The sequence below is a fragment of the Chroicocephalus ridibundus genome, chromosome 3 (assembly GCF_963924245.1).
Source record: "Chroicocephalus ridibundus chromosome 3, bChrRid1.1, whole genome shotgun sequence".
NCBI lineage: Eukaryota > Metazoa > Chordata > Aves > Charadriiformes > Laridae > Chroicocephalus > Chroicocephalus ridibundus.
Window position 1 is genome coordinate 64,422,852 of NC_086286.1, and position 12,796 is coordinate 64,435,647.

Genomic DNA, 12,796 nt, shown 5'->3' on the forward strand with positions numbered 1-12,796 from the left:
GAGGCGAGGGCTAAATCAGCTGTTTCTCATGTTAAAATAATCTAGTGGTGATTCCTTTGAAAGCCTTTCTGCCCATGTGCCCTTGGGGAAGGGACTTCAAACCCGGGGTGCTTTATTTCTGGGTTGAACCATATTCCACCAAAATGTTGCCAGATGAAAATCCTTTCAAGGACTGCACTTTTCATATGCTCAATGGGCTGCGGTTTTAAACTCTTGAGTTTGGTCAGACACCATGCATCAAAATGAATACAGGCATGGCTGCTGAAACTGAAGGTGCACGAGCACGCTTTGCCTGCTGCTTCCAAGCATTTGAGTTTGCGGGCATAAAGTTTTGTAGACTGTGTGCGTGTGTGCGTGTGTGTGTGTGTGCGTGTGTGTGTGTGTGCGTGTGTGTGTGTGTGTGCGGCTGCTGGTGTTTATTTGTCTTAGGCAAGCAGGCAGGAGGACGGGTAAATGGACAAACCTTGACTAGAACTCAAGGAACTTACGCTCTGTTCTTGGCGCAGCGTCAGGTTTCCTGCGTGACCTTGTATAAGTCACTTATTCTGTGGTGCGCCTCAGTTGTCCTCCCCTGCAAGAACTTTCCTTCCTTCCAGCAATGCTTTATAGTTAAAGTGCATTAATGCACTAAGCAAGAACTAGCCGGGGGGGCAGAGGGGCGGGGTGGGTGTTAAATGAAGACTTTCTTGATACCGTGAAGGGTCTCACTTCCTTCCAGGTAACTTTACCTGAAGAACAACTAACATGACCAGTATTCACTGTTGTATTGTAGCAGTGCTCAGAGGCACTGGTCGTATATTAGGAACTGGTAAGGTGCTGTGTAAGCAAAGGACCAAAGTATGATATATTTGGCCTCAAAGTTATCATCAGCAGGATTTTCATAATGCTGCATGAATTAAAGCCAGTGTCGCAGATCTTCGTGCCCAGCACTTGTTTTCCTAGGGTTTTTGTATTCAAGGGAACAGAGAGTGAACTCAAGCACAAGCACTGCAAGTTTTCAGTACTCCTCTGATACGCAGCCTACTGCTCTCTCCTTCGGTTGCCTTCAGTAAGAAGTGAAATCTTGTTGGCTTCTGTATCGGGCTTTTATCTAAGGAGTTAAAGCAAACACCAGTCTATTGCCTTTAAACTCCAGCCCTGATCCCAGTGAGTTTGCAGAGGGCTGAGAGGCTTTGAAAAGAAAGACAGGTTTTTTGTCACCTTTGACACACAAACATCCCAGCAAGTTACCTTTTTGTTTATTCCACTGTAAAACTCGGAACACACTGCTTTCAGGGCGCTTACCTTCCATAGCATGACCTTTCAAGCAAATATATCCCTTCAAACTTTGGAATTCGGTGAGGCAGAATTAAAATCATTGACCTTTCATTCTCCTTTCTTCTTAGCCCACCTCCCTCTCATACGCTTTCCCTTTAATAACCAAGAAGCACATCTGCAATTTTTGCTGTAAACACTGCAAAAAGCATTAAAGTTTTTAAGGTAACCTTGGCAAAATCCAAATTAGAAAACATACTGCAGTGATTCACATTTAACCTCCAAGTTATTTCACAGCATAGCTGACAGCCTGCACTCTTCAGAACTTTGTGTTGTTTGCTTTTTTTCTTCCCCTTTCTCTCTGTAAGCAGCAAGACAAAAAAAAAAAAAAAGCAAACCCAGAAAAGCATAGGAATTTTTTCTCCATTGGGGGCCTGATATGTAAAATACACATGAAGAACTAGTTCCTTTTCTGGTCACTGAACTAAAAGGAGACACATTTCTTACGAGTTTAGAATACCTCTGTCAAGTCAACAACAACAAACCCCCTGTTTTTCAGAAAAAGTTGTGTAGCTTTATTCCTTGATGACTTAGAAGATCTTTAGCTTCCTCCCCTCCAGTCAGGGCCACCCAGCCAAGAAAGAGCCTTCGCTATTTAAATCACCATTTCCAAACCCTGCCAGTGCCTTCACCTCGGCTCATCCTCCGGAGCTCCAGGGGAGACAAAAGCATTTTGGGGAGCAGGGCGGGCGACGCACCCCGACAGCAGCCCAGAGCCAGTCAGCTAGGATGGAAGGCATCAGCTCAGCTCCACTGAGAAATCAAAGGCAAGAGAAAGAAAGATGCTACAAAGGGAAGGGGTGGGGTTCTGTTTTTCTCAGAAACGTGCTGCACTGTAGGACTGTGCCTTTTATTTTTGGCACAAATTGCTGTAGCAAATTATATAGCTTATCAGATGTGGTTTGTTAGGCTCAGTAAAGAAACCACTGCAAGGACTTGTTTTCCTTGTTGTCTGCACCCGATTATGAGATCGGCACAAATCAGATTCCTGATGCTGCACAGGAACAAGGTTGAAACTCCACGGGCCTTGTTTTTCCTGTAACCAAATTAAGCGTGATTGGGTTACAAACCCATTCAGCCCAATTGGGTTGATTCTCTCTCTGACTTTACACAAGAGAAGTCTGCCTGTTCACCTTGATGCACAGGGATTTATCAGCAAATAGGACGCTACATGCTAATTTCAATGACGGCATAAGCACACGCAGCTCCTCTGAAAACAGCTGAATGGGAGCGACGTCCCCTTGCTCCAGGGCTGCGTTTGGCCCCTTTGTTAGGTGTGAGAACCCACAGACTGCAGGATCCAATCCTGCAGGCCCCTCTTGTCTTCTCAGTAGCCCAGGCCAGCCCTGAAGGTTGTAAACATGAATTAGTGGAGATGCAAAAGGGATTTCAGAGTACATTCATAAACAGGGCTTAGCTACAGCAACTAGGGAGGAGATACACATTTTATTCACTTCTCCCAGCTACTGGAAAAATAACCTTTGGTAAAGGGGTGGGCAGCGAGGAGATTAACACCACCAATTAAATCCACTTTCATCCAGGGCTACATGCAGCGCCTCTCCCACACCAGTAAGACACTGTCACCACTAAAATTGCATAACCTGTTTGCCCTGATGCCCCTGATCCCTGGTAGAAAGGAACAAGAGGAAGAATACAGAGCAAACACAAAATCCTCAGCCACCCATCTGTTTTCAGGGGAAGAGAGAAAATATTTCATTTTCTACCTGTAAAGAAAAATGGATTCATGTCACATCCTTCCTTGATTATCCCCAGCATTATGCAATTCAATAGATTTGCTGTCTTGATTAGACAGGCAGAATAGAATTTTAATTGTGAGTCTCTGGAAGGAAAAATGGAGAGATTTGTATGAAAAAATTGGGACGCAGCAGAGTTATTGGAAAGCTGAGCTTTTTATAGTCAGTCTTTCTTCTTCATTCGACCATCTGCCTTTACTTGTGCTCTGCTGCTTGGGGTTGAGAAGTTGCTGGCTTTAAAGATGAGTCGCAAAGTTTAACCAGATAAATAAATGTGTGCAAGATCTCTCCCTACTAGCAGAACAGCCTTCAGCATTCCAGCGACATATGTTGACAAAAAGAATGTTTTAATTTTAGCATTATTTTTACTGTTTATCAAACAGAAATGATGCATGTAGTTGCTTGCATGAGTCACAGTTAAAGGAAAGTCCCTTTCAAAAAGGCCTGAGAAATGTAGACAGATTAAACTATTTTACTAGGGGGCAAACAGAGAAATTATTATTTATTTTTTTAGATGCATGCTTATAGATATATTGGTAGGAAGGGGAATTGGCTGGCCTAGGCTAGCGTTTGCAGGAGAAGATATGAGTGTCTGAGTCAGCAGTAATGCTAATTTAAGGAATCCGGGGCTTAGTTCGTGCCAGAAATCAGAGCTGAACTCAGTCCAGGACCAGGTGAAACCAAACATGGCTTTTCTGATACCTTTATTCTAGATCAGTGACAAAATGTGTTGGTCCTATTTACTCTCTAGAGAGGTTGGCAGTTAAGCCAGGAATCTGGGTAGACACAGACCAGTTTGCATGGTATGTGGTAGTCTCGGCTACAGAGATTCAACCCATTTTGGGATGTTATTTGCAACAGTGATTTTCACTGAGGTGTAATTGTCTCCCTGTCTTTTTAATCATAAAAAGCTCTGGCGACAGACAACATCAGTTCCACTGGTTCATACATGGATTGTCCAGAATTCAAGTACACGAATTCCAGCCCAAATAGTCCATACTCTGACATATGTAAGGTCTCTGCTTTAACTCACTACAAGCAGGCTCTTAACCATTCAGTGGTGCACTTTCTCACTGCGAAAAACTTTTAAAGTGTGTTGGGTGCATTCCAACAGGAAAAACAGTTGCAACCATAAACAGTTTCATAGGGCTGGGAAAATGTTCCCTGCCCAGATCTCACTTTTTCCATAGGTGGAATCAATATGAAAACATCTTGAAATACACTGCTGCTACTAGACATGTGATTTACATTGCTGGATTGGAGTTTTCAGTATTTGTTCTTGTCTATAACATAACCCTAGAGATCCTAGTCTCAGTCCAGTTAGTCTAAACATCTAAAAACTCAGGAAGTTTAAACTTTTTGATCTGAAAAATTTGATCTGAAAAATCTGAAAAATCTGTCACTGTCTCTCCATGAATTTTAACTTTTGTAGGTTTGCAATTATGCAGACTTTTGTGAGTATTGAAAAATCTGTGTTATCACCTACTGAATGGTATTTTGTGTGGAAACAGGAATGCTTTTTTGTTTTTTCTACAGAAGTCAACTTATCCATCACATTTCATAGAATCATAGAATCACAGAATCAGAGAATCAGAGAATCATAGAATGGTTTGGCTTGGAAGGGACCTCAAAGATCATCTAGTTCCACCCCCCCTGCCATGGGCAGGGACACCTCCCACTAGACCAGGCTGCTCAAAGCCCCATCCAGCCTGGCCTTTAACAGCCCCAGGATGGGGCATCCACAACTTCTCTGGGGAACCTGTTTCACTGCCTCACCATCCTCATAGTGAAGAACTTCTTCCTTGTATCTGACTTAAATCTAGCCTCTTCCAGTTTGAAACCATTACCCCTTGTACTATCACAACATGCCCTTGTAAAATGTCCCTCTCCAGCTTTCTTGTATGCCCCCTTTAGGTACTGGAAAGCTGCTATAAGGTCTCCCTGGAGCCTTCTCTTCTCCAAGATGAACAACCCCAACTCCCTCAGCCTGTCTTCATAGGAGAGGTGCTCCAGCCCTCTCATCATCTTCACGGCCCTCCTCTGGACCCACGCCAACAGGTCCATGTTCTTCTTATGTTGGGGGCCCCAGAGCTGATACTCCAGGTGGGGTCTTACCAGAGCGGAGCAGAGGGGGTGAATCAGCTCACTTGATCTGCTGGCCACGCTTCTCTTGATGCATCCCAGAATACATTTTACTTACAATATTTTTTCTTATCTCAAAGAATAAACTTTTCTTTCAGGGACTGTGCTTATAGTTCACGTGGAGTTTTCTTCTTGAAGGAGTGTTGCAGTAGGAAGGTAGAAAGCAAACTTACTTACAGCAAAAAGTAAAGAAGTGGCTATAGAAATCGTTATGAAACTATATAGTCTTTCAACATTGCCAAAACATCTGTAAATCTCATTTCAAGGCAGGCATAACAGACAATTAGGGACTGACTCAAGGAAAGATGTGCCCTTATACAGCAAAGCACTTAAGTATCTGATTATCTTCAGTCTTGCCTTTTACCTAAGCATTTATTTATACACTTTGCTAAGCCTGGTACTGAGCAAGAAAAGCTCATCTGAATTTAAGGCACTTTACTGAGAAGATCAAGATCATATTTCAACTGATTAACCAGACTTAAGGGCTTCTCCTTCACAGCGGTGCGAAGGACATGCTGGTACAACTGAATTCAACAAGAACTGCAAATGCTTGCTCCTGCCTCTGGAAAACGATGCCTTTTTCCCAGGGATCTCAGCTGGGGCTTCCGTGCCTGGTGTTAGGCACCTGCATATGGAAATGTTGTTATTTGCTGTGTTAAACCCTAACCACTTACTATTCTTACAGGGGTTAGGCAAGCGAGTTCAGAATTTGAACTTGCACAAACAAAATCCCATGCAGAGAGTAACTGGCCATCTCCAGTACCAAAGAAAATGTACGGTCCACCTGTTCCATGGCCTCTCCTTTCTGTGCCTCACAGAGTCAGTACTGCTGTGCTTACTGATAACACATTGATCTAACTACACAGAAACAGATGTTAATTTTAAAATGTATCAAGTGTAAAAGAGAGAGAAAAGGAGAAAAGCACTGTTGCAACCTTCTGTTCGTGGACTTTCTAAATTTTTATTCTAGACACGAGTCTAACATCACTCATGGAAATACCAGCTCAGCACTGTTGAACAGCAGTCTCTTTCTTTATATTTATTTTGCCCCCTCATATTTTCTTCCATTAAAGTTTAGCAGTGTACACAAACAAACCGCAATGAGAAAAAAAAAGACAAAAATGAAACTCATAAAAAGGCAGGCAATAGAAGTGACCTTTGCCACTCCTTTGATAGTATTTTGCACATTTCTCTGCTAGTGGCTAAGATTTTTTTTTACACTTTCAGGCAACCATAGATGATAACATGAATAAAATTGTATGGTGTCTCATGAATTTAACAGAAACATTTTAGAGGCAATAATTGCTATTTCTGGAGTGTACTTTAATTTAGAGATGGAATTCTTTCTGTGATTTATGTATCAGTATATTTTATGCCATGTAAGGTATGCTTTTAAATCTTCTTCCTCACATGCACGCATATTTGAAATGTTTGACTTCATATGTACAACATAAATACACAAATTCATAGGCTTACATACATACATAAGGACATGCAGCAGGCGACACATGTATATGTGAATAAATTTATGTATGAAGGCAGATATTTATGTTTGTGCAAATGCCAAAATTTCAAACTATCATATCCCTAATTAGATCATATTTTGATATTATGTGGAGTCACAATGAATTATAAGCAAATAGATGGCATTCTGAGGGAAAACATAGGAAATGCTTGAGACTGACCTTCAGTGCTTTCCAGGAGTAGAGGCTATGAGTAAATTTTGTGACTACTTGGGATCACCACAAACCTCTGATTAGCAAAAATAACCAGATGCTGACTGCTTTTTGGTTTTCTTCCTTTAAATACATGCCCAAGGAGAAGACACTCTCCAAGTAACGATATGATAAGGAAGCAGAAACAGCATCTGCTGCAGCATCTTCATCTGCTACAACAGGCTAGCAGCCCATTGTATTAGTTATGGTAGAGACTGCAACAAATACATTTATGCAGCTGATGGGCCCATTCCTTCCATCGGCCAAAACATTTTCTATGCATGCTGTGCATGGTGCAGACAGCACTATATGTTTAGCATTACGCTTCACGAATGTAACACATGAACATGTTAATGCCAGTGACGTAGTCACACTCTGCTATGCCTTGCTTAATAACCTGTGGACGAGAAGCCAGGAATTTTATTCCTTTTTCTTCCACTTGCTGGCTTTCCCTTTTTCCTATCCCACAAATTTAACTGAGATTTCACAAAGTTTCCCACTCTGCAGCAAAAGGAAACCAGTCCTGTGTAAGTTTTTCCGCACACAAGCGAGGCTGGCCCATTGCATACTAGCCTTCAGATAGAGGCAGTCAGCCAGGCCATAATACTCCGTGTATCCAAGTCCCTGGATGGCCATAGCCCCAGCTGCTAAATTACAGCCAGAAGACTCAAGCCTAGGGGAGGCTAGTTGTAGTCCCCTGCATTGGAGAACACCAACACCAGATTGTCGCTGGACCAGCCTTAGGACCCCGGCCTCCCACATCCCACATGAGCTGGTTGACTAGTGGGCTAATGATCTAGCTAGAAACTTCTTGTCCACTGCAAAGATATTTAATTAGTAACAAGAGGTGGAGTAGCTGGAATGGAGGAGCAGAAGACAAAGAGCAGCACAGTAGCCCAGTGCTTACTGCATATGGACATCATCCTTACTTCATTTGTAGCAAGGCAGAGAGGTGAACCCATGTCTGCTGTATCTAGGCAAGCTATGGAGACAGTTTTCTTTAACCTAAGAACTAATTCACTATTCCTTCCAAAACTATTCCCATTTCAGTTGGGTACCTGTAGAAAAAGTAACTGTTTAGCATGAGAATGATGGGCCAAGGACCCCTACAACCTAGGCATAAAGGACTGGGGCTTTTTCATTTCTTTTTTCTCCTCTCTGTGTCCTTCTGTGAGTCCCTCCCTGGAAATGGAAATGGTGTATTGTAATGCAGATTTCCTGCAGAATCTCACAGATCACTCTCTGCAGGGATTTCACTCCTCAGCTGAAATACTTTTCAGCCAAGGTATTGTTCATTTATTCAACAGCTTTATTTTTAAACATGGAATACTATAACTGTGCATTACTAATTCCTTTTAAAAGTATTATAGTGTTTATTTTTTGATTGAGGCTTGAGGGCTTAAGATCATTTAGCTGAGTTTTGTTGGGGTCTTTTTTATTCCATTATTTATGAATTTAAAATACACTATGAAAGGATCAAAATAAAGTAAAAGACCTCAAAATCCCACTAGTCTTGTTTTCCTTTCTTCAGTCCCAGCACCCTGTCTGTTTTCTCTTTCATGCTTTCCACGGAGAACCATTTTCTTTAATGTAATCACTGGCTGATTGACTCTTGCCTCTGTTTTCACTTTCCTCCTATTTGTGGAGGTCAGAGAAACAGCAAAGGTTTCATTTAACTTCTCATTGGAGGAGTTATTTGGCCCCAAAGCACTCAAGAGCCCACAGCCGGCCAGAGAAACACCGTCCACCTCAGCTCAAAGCCCAGGTGTAAGACCAGAACTGGGAAGCAGGGAAAGCTTCGTTCCTGCCTTGAATTCATCCCCAGGAGCAGGTCTGGTGTTTGCCCTGCATCACCTAACACTGAAGTGACCAGCGGATGGTCTTCTTCAGCAACACAGTGGCATCTCCCTACCAAACGGTTTCAAAAAAAATCAGACGAGTCAAAAGGAGTGACATGACGGTGAAGAACCTCTCACCCTCCAGCAGGCAAAGGGAAGATCTGTGCCCCAGTGCTACTGGTGCAGCTGGTACAGGCGGAAGATTTTCTGAACATCTTAGCTTTCGTTCTGCAGCTGCTTCACAGAGATTAATCCAGGTTTTGTGGAGAAAGGGGAAGACTGACCCACAGAAAACAAGATCCCTGTGGTGCCGGGAGAGGGGAAGGGTGGTATTCTCTAGCTTCCCCAGTGCTGCAAGCAAACTCTTGGCCTGAGCCTACTCTCAGCATCTGCCATATATGCTGCATGCCTTACCCATGGCAACACTTTAGCAGTGGGAGAATACATTTGTCCTAGGCCTGTTCCTACTATGTCAATCCATGCTGTAGCCTGGAGAAATCAGGGCTGTCCTCGCAGTTCAAGTTTGCTGGCAGTACAAGGCAGGATGGCTCTGGGGATCTAAAGAAAATGAGCCCTGTACTACAATGCTCGGGGATCAGATATTAATTCTTTAAATCATAGTACAATTTAGCCTATTTCAAAAAGAAACAGGAAGGTTTGTCCTTGCGATGATGACTACAGCACACAAAATTTCCAGTCTGGCTTGTGGAAAGGTCCTGAATCATTACACTGATGTTCAAGAAGATGTTTGCACCTTACTGTAGCAGAGCAAAGTTTGAATCCCATAAATATTAATAGGTCTCAGACATACCTAAGTAGGGAAGACTTCATCCCACTGAAAGCAAAGCATGGGATTAGGAATTTTGCTGAATTAGGGCCTCCAAAAAACCTGAGTTGCATTGTTGGTCTGGAAGTAATGACCACAGATACGTTTTTCTATCTCCAAAGTAAAAAATATCAGAAAATGCAAGGGAATATTTAGACTCTGGTTAAGAAACCCTTAACAGAAGAAGTATTTGCTCTGTGCTAATAAGAGTTGTGACCCCTTACATTATCTTTATGTGCTAACCTCTGCCTTAAAATGTGCAGGGGCAATTTCCATTGAAGCACGTAAACGTAAATTATTGAATAAAGAATAATTGATTTAGAATTGTAAAAAATCAGCAGCCTTGCAGAGAAAAGGGACAGCAGTAGACGGATACATTTTAAGTACTAATGACTCTGCCTTATGAGAGTAGCTTTACCCAGTGTATAATGCATGAGTGGTAAAATAGGTCAAACCCTGCAAGCATCCACATCTTTAAAATCATTATGAATACAATGGTTTTACTGCATCACCAATTGCATAAGAGCTCCAAAGCAAAGCCGTATGTGGAATGCAAAACATAATGAAAATCCTTGCTCTTGTGTCACAGATTAGAGAGCTACTACAGATTTTGGATCTTTTCCCAATTTTAATACAGTTACATTCCTGTGGCCGGTACTTCTACATTTTCACTTCTGTATGTGATAGGAGTTTGCTCCTTTGTGCTTTTTGTACCGTTCGTAAGAATTCAGTTATTTGTGGTACAGGAAAATTTGGCATGTTAGCAATGTTAGTCATTTTTATGCAAAGAAAAGTTTGGCCATCCTGTTTGTGTTCTGCTAGGGCTTTGGAGGGGGGAGGGCTTCATCCCATGATATCCCATCCCCCACAAACAGGGGAAGCTTGTTCTCTGCCTACCTACCACTACAGCTAAAGTTATGTCAGTGCCAGGTAATGAAAAGGCTTTGTTATTTAACAGGCAAATAATAGAGAGCCTTTGTGCAAGGATAATTACAGTGGTTTGGATATTCCTGGATTAACTCTTGGGGTGAACGTTCATCTCAGTAAATCACTAATAAATATACATTAGCACCATGTCTCTCTCCATTTTATACTCTAGTCATCTTGGTCACACTACTCACAAGTTTATCTGGGGCTGGTTTTGTAGTACAGGCTTCAATATCCTTTGCTATCCTTGCTGTATAACTCTAACAAAACAACCAGAACTTCCTGCATTTTACCTCAACCAATCTGTCTTCTGATAAAGCAGCAATGAGATTGCGTAGCTTGCTGGCTACTGGGAAGAGTAACTGGTAAATATTTGCAGAGCACTTCGAAGAAGTAGGACCTGACTCATCACAGCATTACTTCAGTTTTACCTCAGTATTAACCATTGTATACATGTCACTATCAACTTAAAAATCAGCTGCTGAGAATCGGGCCCATAGAGGACCAGGTGCCATTGCTGCTCTTTTCACACTATTTTGTGTCTGTTATTTTTGGTGAGTTATCAGTTGCCTGAGCCAGTTCACCATCCAAGTTGATGGGGGGGTTTCTGCGAACAAGGGAGGGGAAGCAGGGCAGTGGCAGACGTGAGTGGCAGCTACCAGAGATGCCCAGCCAGAGGAGCAGGAGTCACAATTGCCAGGACCTCTAGCTAGTGTGAAAACACTTCATGTCAAAAACTGGTTTCTATGGAAAGAAGAAAAGCATTGCAGTTGTATAAAGCACCCTAAATATTGACCACAAAGATGTGCTGCATCTCATGCCTTCATAGTTTATGTTTGTGGAAGACAACACCAGCCCAAGACTTCGCTGTACATGTCACAGCTCCTTATTTTGCAGGATGACCCACAGATACAAGTAATAACATTTGGTCCAGTACTGCTGCCCTGGCCCTTAGGTCTGACTGAAGAGTTTTTGATGAAAATCAGGAGTCACAAGGTCCAAATATTTATCTTATACTTACAAGTAATATTATTTAAAGTAACTTATGCTACCTGACAGCTCTTCTTAGTCAGAGGGCTACAAAATAGCCATTTTTTAAAGAAAAGTAAGGCACAAAAGTTTATAGAGGGAAACAAAGAGTGGGAAAGTACTGCTATTATTATGGAATAAGAGTGCTGCAAAATTGCTGTGAAAATTGGAAATCCATAATTTTATTGCCAAATGTGGTTTTGCCTTACACTAATAGTCATGAACAGTGGAGATGGAAAAAAAGAACCATTAGGTCATTTTTTCTGTCTTCTTGTTAATTAAGAGTGTCTCCCTACAAGGATCTTGACTGTTTTGTTCATTTTAAAAATAACTAAAGCAATGAGGGTTCAACTTGTTCCCTTGGGAGACTGTTCAGTAGACTAACAGACCTCACTGCTAGGAAATTTTTCCTCATTATCAGCATGGATTTTTCTTTGTTCACTTTCATCCTGTTACTTCTAGTTATACCTGGTTGGACCATTTCTATAATACATCAAATTCCATCATTTCATCTCACTTAAGTATTTCTTTCCCAGGGCAGATATTGAGCTAAATCTGAGCTTCAGTGAAGAAACTAGATGTAAACTCAGAGTAGCAATTGGCTATAACAGGCCCTATTTTTACTACGTATTGAGCACACAAAGAGAATTGCTATTTAAATTCTGAATGGGAAATCTGAAAATAAATTTTTTTCTTCAAGCACTTTTTTTTTTTCACCAAGTATATGGCTGCCTGCTTCTCAAATCCACTTAAGCATTTAGAAAGCAGCTTGCAGACACCAGATTATTCCTCTCCAAGAAAACTGAACTGACATGCTAGAGCTGCAGATCACATAGTACTTCACATTTAAAAGGAAGGAATGTCTTTTATTTACTGTAGGACCAATACCAGACATATCTTTGCTCAAATAGTTAGCTAAGGGTGAATATGTCCTCTATGCAGAAGGTCACAATAGGGTATGTACCACTTAAGTCTCAATTATGCTCTATTTATACCTCCCTCTGTAAAACTTTCTCTACTTGGGAGATTCTGGGAATTTTTCTCCATTTAGCCATATTTTGGGTATTTCGCTGTGTCTTGGAGAAGTCTGTTGTAGGAGAAGTCAATTAAACATTATCAATAATGGTGTGAGGTAGACCTCCTAGTGTGTAGCAGGAGAAAACAGTGAAAGGCAATTAAGTAATATTAACTATTTTTATGCATGTTGCTCTTCTTTCTTTTTACCTATTCTCAGGTTTCTAACAACTTTAA